This window comes from Corythoichthys intestinalis, chromosome 13, assembly GCF_030265065.1.
Source record: "Corythoichthys intestinalis isolate RoL2023-P3 chromosome 13, ASM3026506v1, whole genome shotgun sequence".
Classification (NCBI taxonomy): domain Eukaryota; kingdom Metazoa; phylum Chordata; class Actinopteri; order Syngnathiformes; family Syngnathidae; genus Corythoichthys; species Corythoichthys intestinalis.
Genome location: NC_080407.1, coordinates 3,799,128 through 3,812,427, shown reverse-complemented (window position 1 = coordinate 3,812,427; position 13,300 = coordinate 3,799,128). Strand labels below are relative to the sequence as shown.

At 42.0% G+C, this 13,300-nt stretch overlaps 1 long non-coding RNA gene across 5 annotated transcripts in view; it reads left to right on the top strand.

The window, feature by feature from the left end:
• The window catches only part of LOC130929057 (uncharacterized), a 121,727-nt gene that overhangs the window by 40,349 nt on the left and 68,078 nt on the right, over nucleotides 1-13,300 (top strand). For 2 of the 5 annotated variants that reach the window (XR_009066797.1, XR_009066794.1), the window contains one exon: nucleotides 6,885-7,015. The exons of the other annotated variants lie outside the window; for them this stretch is intronic. This is a non-coding gene — a long non-coding RNA (uncharacterized LOC130929057). The remainder of the gene's footprint in view (nucleotides 1-6,884; nucleotides 7,016-13,300) is intronic. 5 annotated transcript variants of the gene reach the window in all.

Here is a 13,300-nt window from a genome sequence, read left to right as displayed (position 1 = left end):
ATTTGGTGGAATGGACACTCCAGTCCTTCATGCTCTAAACCCTGTGAGACAGGGAACGACTACAGTGGGGCAAATAAGTATTTAGTCAACCACCAGTTGTACAGGTTCTCCTACTTGAAAAGTTAGAGGGGCCTGTAATTTTCAACATGGGTGAATCACAACCATGAGAGACAGAATGTGGAAGAAAAAACCGAAAATCACATTGTTTGATTTTTAAATAATTTCCAAATTAGAGTGGAAAATAAGTATTTGGTCACCTACAAACAAGCAAGATTTCTGGCTGTCAAAGAGGTCTAACTTCTAACGAGGCTCCACTCGTTACCTGTATTAATGGCACCTGTTTTAACTCATTATCGGTATAAAAGACACCTGTCCAAAACCTCAGGCAGTCACACTCCAAACTCCACGATGGCCAAGACCAAAGAGCTGTCGAAGGACACCAGAGACAAAATTGTAGACCTGCACCAGGCAGACTGAATCTGCAATAAGTAAAACGCTTGGTGTAAAGAAATCAACCGTGGTAGCAATTATTAGAAAATGGAAGACATAAAGACCACTGATAATCTCCCTCGATCTGGGGCTCCATGCAAGATCTCACCCCGTGGCGTCAAAATGATAACAAGAACGGAGAGCAAAAATCCCAGAACCACACGGGGGGACCTAGTGGATGACCTACAGAGAGCTGGGACCACAGTAACAAAGGCTGCCAGGGACTCAAATCCTACACTGCCAGAAGTGTCCCCCTGCTGAAGAAAGTACACGTCCAGCCCCGTCTGCAGATCGCTCGAGAGCATTTGGATGATCCAGAAGAGGACCGGGAGAATGTGTTATGGTCAGATGAAACCAAAATAGTACTTTTTGGTAGAAACACAGGTTCTCGTGTTTGGAGGAGAAAGAATACTGAATTGCATCTGAAGAACACCATACCCACTGTGAAACATGGCGTTGGAAACATTATGCTTTGGGGCTGTTTTTCTGCAAAGAGACCAGGACGACTGATCTTTGTAAAGGAAATAATGAATTGGGCCATGTATCGAGAGATTTTGAGTGAAAATCTCCTTTCATCAGCAAGGGCATTGAAGAAGAGACATGGCTGGGTCTTTCAGCATTGCAATGATCCTAAACACACAGCCAGGGCAACAAAGGAGTGGCTTCGTAAGAAGCATTTCAAGGTCCTGGAGTGGCCTAGCCAGTCTCCAGATCTCAACCCAATAGAAAATCTGTGGAGGGAGTTGAAAGTCCGTGTTGCCCAACGACAGCCCCAAAGCATCACTGTTCTAGAGGAGATCTGCATGGAGGAATGGGCCAAAATACTAGCGACAGTGTGTTAAAAGCTTGTGAAGAGTTACAGAAAACGTTTGGCCTCCGTTATTGCCAAAAAAGGGTACATAACAAAGTATTGAGATGAACTTTTGGTATTGACCTAATACTTATTTCCCACCATGATTTGTAAATAAATTCTTTAAAAATGAAACAATGTGATTTTCTGTTTTCTTTTCCACCTTCTGTCTCTCATGGTTGAGGTTTACCCATGTTGATAATTACAGGCCTCTCTAATATTTTCAAGTGGGAGAACTTGCACAATTAGTGGTTGACTAAATACTTATTTGCCCCACTGTACATACAATAGGGAACATACAGCTGTCGAAGAAACTGGTAACTCTGAGTGATGGTTCATGGTCCCAGATATGTAAGGAGAATGACAGACCATAAATAGCTAACGAGTGATGGTAGTAACAAAATGGGAAAACGAAAGGGTCAAGATGATTTATCTTCACAAGAAAACAGACGAAGAAGACTGCGCAGATACGTCATCTTGCTTATCACCAGTCATGCAGGTACAAGGACCATAGCGGGGCAGTCAAGGGCGACAGAGCACGGCCAGATACAACCCCCGAGATAACACTTTCGAATGAGGTGACATCACCGGCTAATGAATTTCCCTCCCCTACCTTTCAATTCAGATGGACAACTTGAGAACATCCCACTAATTCTAACATAAAATGGTAGAGCTGTGGCATTTCATAAGGTGATATCATTTATGACCTCCACCATCTTTTTTATTGTTCATACCACCCTCTTTCGTCCATCGTTTCAATTTTATCGTGCCTTTTCCATTGCGCCGCTATCCCATTCCTCAGACTCTTGTAAAAGTTTAAAAGACAAAAGTGTTCGAGGTCTGCGTTGGGAATCATCGTATTCCGCGAGGAAAAGGTCAAATCTCAGTCATGTTGCAAAATGAGGAAGAATTGCCCAAAAATCAACAGGGCGTGACCCGATATTGACCCAAAATCAACGGAAAGTGTGACTAGGGTTGAAAAAAATGCAAGTTAAGTGCACAGATCCTATTGATAACATGTACCGTGTCCTCTTAAGTGCTTGGTTAATAAGACAAAACCTTGGCGTAATTCAATTAAGTCTTCATGTCCTAAAGCAACGGCGTGAGAAAAGCCTGAGGGTGCCTCACTCACGGCTCTCACTCTCCCGACGCCATACATTATTTACCACTGTGAGCCATTCATCTGGCTAAAAACACAATTAGACCACACAAAGCTAGAAGCAAGGGGGTGATTCTAGTACAGTTATCTTCCCCATTGTTTTATTTCCCTTCTTGTAATTACATTTTAACTATTACTAATAAAGTACTGCTGAAATGCAATTCTCGCAATGACTGACATTTCATTATCAAATTAACGAAACAGAAGCAAGGCAAGATAACATTCAACTAGGCACGAAGCAGACTTTTTGGTCCAAAATGCGCATTGTCTTACCAATCAAATCACTGTTGCTGGGTTTTATGCCTGAGCAAGACTGTAGAAAGTCAATGTTTTAGAAGCAGTGTCACCTGACTCCCTTTTGGGGCTGGCACTTGATGCAACACAGCAGTTTTAAGCACTGTCCAGTGTGGAATTTGAGACCGTGGCAGCTTGTTGAAGTGAGAAACTGACAGCCAAAGTGGCATCAGAAGAGATTGCCTCACAAATCGTTTTTTTTCTCGTATTGTTTTATAAATGTTCCATGTTTTTTTTTTTTTTCATGCTTTTCTAAGAAGAAAACAATGCACCACATTATTTATTTGCATTTTCCAATTGAATTTATTTTAATTCACATTTTAACAGGTGAAAAACTGTATCATGATTCATTGACAACCATTGATTTTTAAAGGCTACAGCTAAGGAAAGTCCAATTCCAAATCGAAAGCATTACATGTCACTTTCCTGGCCACCTGCATCCCAAAAGACAATTCAATTCTCTGGAATCAATTGCTGTTTTTGTGCTCCGTCTACCTCAAGGTCGCTGCATTTTACATCCACCAGTGTCTGTTGCTTCAATCCTAATTACAGTACAGTACATAGTCATACACAAATACCCTCTCTGGCGTGCCACAGTGTTACTGGCATGACCACACTGTGTTAACCTGGTGGCACCACTCCAATAAAAGCCGCAGTGGAAAGTCGTCCCCCTCCTGCTCTAACGGCGCTAGCGGGCCTCTTAAACTTGCAACACATCTGCGCCAGTATTGAACTGTACTTTCATGGACTAAAGTGCCTTGTTGTGACTTTTGTCCTCTTTGTACACCTGAAATCCGAACACTGAAGCATAGTATTACTACATTCTAATTTTTGTTGTTGTTTTTTTAGTAAAATTTTGTATGAAGTGCAACACATACACCACACCGAATCAAACTGCATTGTTGTAAACGTCAAATACGTAGGTCTAGCTACAGTACCGTATTTTTCAGACTATAAGTCGCAGTTTTTTTCATAGTTTGGCATGGGGTGCGACTTATACTCAGGAGCGACTTATATATGAAATTATTAACACATTATATCATTTCACATGTTTTCCGAAATTTCCGGGTTCGCGGTGAGTCAGCAACCAGCCCACTTTTGCTCAATAGACGATGTTTATTGATTAGAAAATGCAGAATAAATGAGATTTATTGATTACAATCCCACAAGAGCAAGCCACAAGTATTAAAACAAGACTAAGTGGTAACGATGACGTTAGATCTAGTTTGTCAGTCCCAGAATCCCGGCGTTACCATTACAGCACAACAAACTGTTCCTTAACAATGAAAATCGCTTACCGTTGACAAATGAACGGGGAGCCAAACGTTCCAACAAAGCGGCGAAGGAACAAAGCCAAGCGACCCGTACGTAATCCTCTGGCAGACTTCCGGGGAGTTGGGGGAATCTCCCCACTCTTAAAGGTATGTCTGACGCGGGGACACGGGTGGCCACTCCCTGCCCCCACGAAAACGCACCACCCGAACTCGTGAGATACCCCCCCCAGTTGAGGCTCCCAGCGGTTAAAGTAGAATGTTATCTCGTGAGATTCCCTCCTAACTATGGGACCCAAGGTGAAAAACATTAGAAGTTGTTACAATCTAGGTCACAGAAGCAATCATACATCACAAAGGCATAATGAGCTAATGTTAAGGCATCACATAATATTTTCCCCCATCATTCCGCCCTTTGACCTGAAGTAAATTAGCACAACATGTTATTTTGGTGTTTTGGAGTGACACTGATGGTTTGGTAAACTTGTTAGCATGTTCTTCATGCTATAGTTATCTGAATAACTCTTAAAAGCTATGGCCACATTCGTGTTCTGCCTTTGGCAATGTGTGTTCAATTGTGTTATTGACTTTTTTGTATTGAAATGCATGCTTTTAGTTTATGGCGCTTTCACGCCCAAGTGTGGGCGCTCTCGCACTTGTTTAAGCGAAGAAGAGCGCTCACACAGCAGAAGAAGATGGACAGCTATGCAGCGTCTCAGCGAGTAGGCGAGAGAGAGAGAGAGAGAGAGCGAGAGAGAGAGAGAGAGAGAGAGAAACACAGCTGCGACCCTACGTTTTTTGTTTATGCTTGTAAAATATCTCTAGAGGGGCAACGCCTTAGTGTATCATCTTTTCTGTCTTCGTTGTGTGTTTTCCACCCACGATCGGACACTTAGAGCCAGTTGTGTTATTGTTTGAACGATGTGCTAATGCTAGCGAACGCATGCTAACCGTTTGTGTCATTGCTGTAATAGCAGCTAAATATCATTTATTTACGTTGATGCGAACCTGTTTGGTATTGAGGACGAAATTGATTTGTATTATTTCTATTTTTAGTTTCACTCTTCAAATGATGGTGTCATAACGACGGCCAAAATATAGTAAGCAAATTATACGGACGGCAAGCATCATCATTTGTTAGTTGAGCGAGCTGTATAGCCAGGATCGAGCCGTAGCGTCCTGGTGAGGACAGTACATTCGCATTTCGTTGTTCATTCATCATGGAACATTATCATACTGGACACTTATTCAGCATGTTGTTCTTTATTGTATTTTTATTTTAAATTGCCTTTCAAGATGACATATCTATGTGTTAGATTTTATCAAATAAATTTCCCCCAAAAATGCGACTTATACTCCGGTGCGACTTATATATGTTTTTTTTCCTCTTCGTTGGGCATTTTATGGCTGGTGCGACTTATACTCAGGTGCGACTTATAGTCTGAAAAATACGGTATATGGCTGTAGCTAGCTACCTGTAACTCCTGGAAATTGTATGCTTTACATTGGAGTTCTCCTGGGTCGTGTCAAGATATGGTCAGGGTTGCATGTAAAGACGTGTGGTGGGGGTGGTGCCTCCATATCTGTGAGGCCATCATTGGGTGCTACAGATGAGCTCAAGAAGGACAAGCCAGCTGTTCCTCCATTGTCCAGGTGCTTAACTGGATTACAGGGGGCACCAGGCCAACATATACACACTTTGACACAAAGTGTTAACCTCAGACTTAAAAAGCAGATGGGGGAGCAAGGACTAAACCCTCTCTGGCTTTATGGATATGGACTTTAAGAGCAAACCAATCAATCCTGAAAGATTATTCAATTGAACACACAGGATTTCCTTCATTTTCCATGCTAATTTTCTTCCTCGAATTAATGTGGTCTTAATCTGGTGCTCTACAGTCCCCGATAAAGAAGAGTGTGTAAGATTAGTCATGTGCCACTGAGTTTTGAGCAATGTCGTCTCACTTCCTGGCTCCAGATGCCCGCTTCCTCTAAGTGTCTAATCCTAACTGGATGCCAGACATGCACCTGCATGGGAGATAAAGACAAGTCCATTGTGTCCTGTGTATTAACATGCTTCTTTTCGAGAAAGACTAATGAGTAAGAAAGATGAGGGTCAAAAGACAGTTTTGTGTAAGTACAAACTATATTTCCAGGGTTAAACGATTGACATTTGCCGTAATTTTCGGACTAAAAGGCGCACCTGACTCGAAGCCACCACCCATCAAATTTGAGACAAAAACGGCTTTTCTTTATAGATAAGCCGCACCGGACCATAATCCGCAGCTGTCCTCACTGTATTATGGGATATTTACAGCAAACGATATTAACTGGTAACACTTTATTTAACAGCAGCGCCATAAGACTGTCATAAGACCGTCATAATTAGGACATGACACTGTCATTAGCATTCATGGATGCTTAGGACAGATGTCATTTAGTGTCAAATTATCTTAGTTTTGAATGGATGTTAAAAATCCAAGCTCGATATAAATGGAGTTAGTGACACATAGCGACACTTAAAATGCCTTTGACACGAAAAAGCATGTTTATTTCATAATACACAAGGTATTTTATGCTCTTGAATGAAATGGACCGCTTGAATGTGTGTGGAAGCGATCACTAGATTTATAGAGTTTTTTTAATCCCACACCATGAAAATGAATGACTTCCGGCAACAGTCTTGAGTTGAGAAGGAGGGCGCTGTGACGTGTACAGAGGAAGGAGTCCTCTTCACTATACAGCCGTACTGTTGTATAAGAAGGACTAAGGATTCAGCTGATTTTGAGGATTAATACGTTTATTTTTCGCATCACGCCAGCCAAACGGCTGCAGAAAAATCTTTAGGACGGAGGATCTGTAGGAGAGAGAGGCTTCAAAAGGTTCCCATTCACCGGTGGATATTGGCCAAAACAAGCCCTACTACTGTGGGACTGTGGGACTTACGAGGAAGTGAGTAAACATCGTGTTTTGTATTATGTCAAATGCTGGGATCATTTTAATATGTTGGTGGCTTGCATTTTGTGACATGCTCCTTGTCCCCTCGGCCGACGACCGACAGCTTGTCGCACATCCCCCCGCCGGGAGAGCACTAATAGTATACTCGTCTTATTCCTCTCTTCATTCAAGTGCCCGCTGTTCTGTCAAATTTTCCGACCGATCAGAAATTGCAACTTTGAGTTAGAAATAGCGGTGAATACAGCGATTAGAAAGTAAACACTACAAACTTTCTTTAAATAAAGGACGACTTATGTTTGATCATGGATGGGCACGTAAAAAGCTCTCCTCACACACATTAGCTGCACAACAACAGCAGCCGCTCGCCTATGACTCTCTCTGGCTGTTTACGACTTCGCCGTGTAGTAAAGCATTATTTTGCCATATTCATGTTGACCATTTGGCAGCTACACGCTCCTCCGACGTTGGCCGGTCCGTAGTAGCAGGGAAACTAGCTGTAAATTGCTCTCCGCTGGGCGGTTTGCTGATTGGCGAAGACAATCGACAACCCAGTCGTCATGTGAAATGATCCGGGCTAGTTATGTGTGATTTTCCGCTTCGAAGGCTTTGAAACATCACTCAGTTCGGGTTAGCATGTCGGCTAGCTGTCAAGCCTCTTGGTTTGTTTACATTCTCCGAAGCCGGGAAAGAGAAATGACATAAGCCCGATTTATGTGGCATAAAATATCGTTCGGGAGGTGCGACAGTAAAGGTGAAGCCGACAGTTTTGACCATTATGGAGTAATTTTGCCATGTCGCCTTGAATAAATGGATTTTTATTATTTGAATGAATGAATTTATTGTCATTGTCATCATCATCAAAATCATTGACAGTTTCAGAGTGTGGAATTTTACCCGAAGGAAAGACGAAGACAGACAAGGAAGACGGGAAAAGCAGATGCTTATCGAAACCCGTCCCCCAACAGCCCGGGACGCACAAACAGCATGTTGTGTATCAGTCCAGTCATAGTCTTACACATTTCGTTCAAAAGTCATTGATTGCCATGGATTTTCACATATTGTCAATTTGAGTTTGAATTTCACATTCCAAGACTGTTATTTGTCATGACCATGCCATTTATTTAGCTACTGGGGAAAAATACTTGGATAAAAAAAATAATATCCTGTAAAAATATTGGGAGTAGAGATAATGAAACAATGACATTTTGCGGCTCTCCTTGTCACGTTTTCCTCGTCCTGAATAATTCCCCCTCAACCTGCTGACTGGTCCTTCTCAAGCCATTTATTTAGCTGTTGGGGAAAAATACTTGGATAAAAAGAATATCCTGTAAAAATATTGGAGTAGAGAGACTGAAACAATGACATTTTGCGGCTCTCTTCGTCGCGTTTTCCTCGTTGTGAATAATTCCCCCTCAATGGGCTGCATGCTAAATCAGATGAAATCTTGACTCCGCTGACGTCATCCACCTGTTAGGGACGCTAGAGCCTTATAATGGTAGGCGTGGCTAACCGGCAGATTAAAAGACTAATTTCGCGTCATCTGCGCTTTGCTAAATTGTTGTATATAGTCTCATCGTCTCAAAATACGATTCTAATTCACATAATAATCCTATTTAAGACTTTTTTTTTCTCATGTCGTACGCACTCTGACATCTGTCATAAGCATTCATTAATGCCCATGACAGTATCATGTAATAATTATGACAGTCTTATGACGCCGCTGTCAAATAAAGTGTTAGCTATTAACCCAATTAAATGAACAAATTACCCGCACTTGGCTATAAGCCACAGGGTTCAAAATGAGGGGAAAAAGTAGAGGTTTATAGTCTGAAAATTCTGGTACTGTATGTTAGTTAGTTAACTATGTTAATACAAACATCCTATTATGCTTGATACTCTCTACCTGCAGCCATTCTATGAGCGTTTTCTCTTTTCCTAATGAGCCAAGTATCCCTGTGATTGATTGTTTGAACGGATGGGTGGGGCTTCAGACCTCCTGCTAGGTGTAATCTACTGCCAAAGTGGCTAATAAAAACATTTACTATTCCCGTGATGGCTGTGAGGTTAAAAAATCGAATGAGAAGAATACATTTTTACCATATGTACGTGGACTATATCAACAGACTTTTTTGCATTTATTTAGCTGACCGGGGCCTGAGCATCTGTTTTTCTATTCTTTATGGCTTACTGAGGGATGTTATATGGTTGGCGCCGGCCTCCACGCAGATAATTTGGCACACAAAGACCCGACAGGTAAAAAGGATCAGATGGCGTCTGATGGAGTCTTTACGGCGCTAATGAGGATTGTCAAAGAGATACACAAACTTAAAGTGCGTACGACACCAAAAAGCATGTTTATTTCATTTTTCCAGCTGTGTTTTATACTCCTGAATGAAATGGACCGCTTGGATGTGTGTGGAAGCGATCGCTTTATATATTCAATTTTTTGAATCCCGCGCCATGAAAATGAGTCACTTCCGGCTTCAGTCTCGGGTTTAGGACGAATGCGAATGTGACGTCACCCGGGTCAGCATCTCACGATACAGCATTACTTTATTGCGTGCAGATGGACTGCGGATTCATCTGATTTTGCGGATTAATTAGTTTATTTTTCGCCTCACGCCAGCCAAACGGCTGCAGAAATTTGTTGCTGCACCAGGGAGAGGCGTGTGAGCCTTTTTGGGTTTCAAAAGGTTCCCGTTCACCGCAGATATTGTCCAAAACAAGCCCTACTACTGTGGGACTATTAGACTTACGAGGAAGTGAGTAAACATCGTATTTTGTATTATGTCAAATACTGGGATCATGGCACAGGTTTTAATACAGGGGTGGCTTGCATTTTGTGGCTGATTGTCCACCTAAAATGCCACTCGGCCGACGACCAGCGGCTTTTCGAACACACCCCCCCCTCCCCCCACCGGGAGAGCGCGTTTACTCTGCTTATTGTCCTCTTCGTGTGCCCGGTGTTCTGTCAAATTTTCAACCCCATCAGAAACTTTATGAAAAAAATGGCCGCCAATACAGCAATTACAAAGTAAACACTACAAACTTTCTTTAAATAAAGGACTATTTACTCATGTTTGATCATGGACAGACATGTAGAAAAGTTCTCAGACACATCCTGCCATGTTAACTGCACAAAACTGCACGCCGCTCTCTGTTTACGTGTTCGCCATGTAGTAAAGCATTATTTTACGCCATATTTGTGTTGACCATGTGGCAGTTACGCGCTCCTCCGACATCGACCGGTTTGTCCGGCGGTACTCTCCGGCTGTTTCCCCGGCGAGCTCTCCTGTCCGTAGCAGGGGAACGAGCTGTAACTTGCTCGCTGCCGGGTGGGTTGCCAATCGGCGAAGACAATTGCCAACCCCGCCGCTGTGTGACATGATCCCGGGTTGTTTTGAGTGATTTTTCACTTCAAAAGCCGAAAATAGACTTTGAAACATCACTCGGTTCGGATTAGTATGTCGACGAGCTGTCACCCCTCTTGGTTTGTTTACATTCTCCGAAGCCGGGGCAGAGAAATGACAAAAGCCTGACTAACTATGGTGGCATAAAATATCGTCTTGGAGGTGCGACAGTAAAGATGAAGTCGACAGTTTTGACCATTAGTAATTTTTCCATGTCGTCTGAATAAATGCATTTTTATTATTTCATATTTCATTTAGTACAAGACTGTTATTTGTCATGACCATACCATTTATTTAGCTATTGGGGAAAAATACTTTGATAAAAAGAATATCCTATAAAAATATTGGAGTAGAGAGACTGAAACAATGACATTTTGCAGCTCTCTTTGTCGCATTTTCCTCGTTCTGAATAATTCCCCCTCAGTGGGTTGAATTCTAAATCAGATGAAACCATGACCCTGCCTACGTCATCCTCCTGTTGGGGAGGCTAGAGCCCTATCATGGTAGGCGTGGCTAATCGGCGGATTAAACGACTGATCTCTCGTCATCTGCGCTTTTCCAAATTGTTGTATACAGTGGGGCAAATAAGTATTTAGTCAACCACTAATTGTGCAAGTTCTCCCACTTGAAAATATTAGCGAGGCCTGTTATTGTCAACATGGTTAAAACTCAACCATGAGAGACAGAATGTGGGAAAAAAAACAGAACATCACATTGTTTGCTTTTTAAAATAATTTATTTGCAAATCATGGTGGAAAATGAGTATTTGGTCAATACCAAAAGTTCATCTCAGTTCTTTGTTATGTACCCTTTGTTGGCAATAACGGAGGCCAAATGTGTTCTGCAACTCTTCACAAGCTTTTCACACACTGTTGCTGGCATTTTGGCCCATTCCTCCATGCAGATCTCCTCTAGAGCAGTGATGTTTTGGGGCTGTCGTTTGGCAAAACGGAATTTCAACTACCTCTGCAGATTTTCTATGGGGTTGAGAGCTGGACACTAGCTAGGCCACTCCAGGACCTTGAAATGCTTCTTACGAAGCCACTCCTTTGTTGCCCTGGCTGTGTGTTTGGGATCATTGTCATGCTGAAAGACCCACTCACGTCTCATCTTCAATGCCCTTCCTGATGGAAGGAGATTTTCACTCAAAATCTCTCGATACATGGCCCCATTCATTCTTTCCTTTACACGAATCAGTCGTCCTGGTCCCTTTGCAGAAAAACAGCCCCAAAGCATTATGTGTCCACCCCCATGCTTCACAGTGGGTATGGTGTTCTTCGGATGCAATTAAGTATTCTTTCTCGTCCAAACGTGAGAACCTGTGTGACTATTAAAAAGTTCTATTTTAGTTTCATCTGATCATAACACATTCTCCCAGTCCTCTTCTGGATCATCCAAATGATATGTAGCGAACCGCAGGTGGGCCTGGACGGGTACAGGCTTCAGCAGGGGGACACGTCTGGCAGTGCAGGATTTGAGTCCCTGGCGGCGCATTGTGTTACTGATGGTAGCCTTTGTTACTGTGGTCCCAGCTCTCTGTAGGTCATTTTCTAGGTCCCCCCGTGTGGTTCTGGGATTTTTGCTCTCCGTTCTTGTTATCATTTTGATGCCACAGGGTGAGGAGGGGGTTGAAAGTCTGTGTTGCCCAACGACAGCCCCAAAACATCACTGCTCTAGAGGATATCTGCATGGAGGAATGGGCCAAAATACCAGCAACAGTGTGTGAAAAGCTTGTGAAGAGTTACAGAAAATGTTTGGCCTCCGTTATTGCCAGCAAAGGGTACATAACAAAGTATTGAGATGAACTTCTGGTATAGACCAAATACTTATTTTCCACCATGATTAGCAAATAAATTATTTAAAAATCAAACAATGTGATTTTCTGGGTTTCTTTTTCCACATTCTGTCTCTCATGGTTGAGGTTTACCCATGTTGACAATTACAGGCCTCTCTAATATTTTCAAGTGGGAGAACTTGCACAATTCGTGGTTGACTAAATACTTATTTGCCCCACTGTATAGTCGAATCATCTCAAAATATGATTCTAATTCACATAATAATGCTATTTAAGACCTTTTTTTTTATCCTGCCGTACGCACTTTAGCTAGCTGAAGGTCAAAATGCTATTTGGTATTCAATAAAATCCATTTTTAGGAACTTTTTACTTGTTTAAAATCAAATATTGAACCTGGTAATCTCAGATTTTTTTAAAAAAGAAAATGTACAAATGGTTGGCATGTATCAAGTCTCAGAAGCGTTTTAACACCACCCGTCAGACAGGATTGGACTTGTCATCCACAGCCAGGGTGCTGTTGCTTTTAATCAAATCACTCTTAGCGAGCGGATTTTTTTGGGGAAGGGGGTATGTTGTCATGGTAACACTGCTATATGACAGAGGGGCCCTAGGTGGAGATCTGTCAGTTAAATAGATTCGATATGCTGTAGACATGCTCTAATGATGATACTGTTAAAACTCCATTGCACTATTTCTCAAATGTACTAAAATATGGGTCATGAATGTAGAATATTAGCATTGTTACATCTTAAATTGCAAGAATTGGTTCACTTCCTATTTTAGCACATTTTTGGTCACTTCCAGTTGATTTTTTTGGGGCAAAAAGTTAATGGAACTGTTTCTCCGTTGTGCTACCTAGCACATTGTAATCCACACAGTACAATACGCATGTACAACCATGATTTATAGTTGACACTATGTAATCTTCTGCACTGCTGTAAACATGCCAGTCCACTAGGTGGTACAATCAGCCTCGGTGACCTTGCAACAAAATGCCCTACATTCTTTAACCATTTAACCCGAAGCAGGCGATAACGTCCTAAATAAAATAACGTACAATCAATTTGTTAGAAG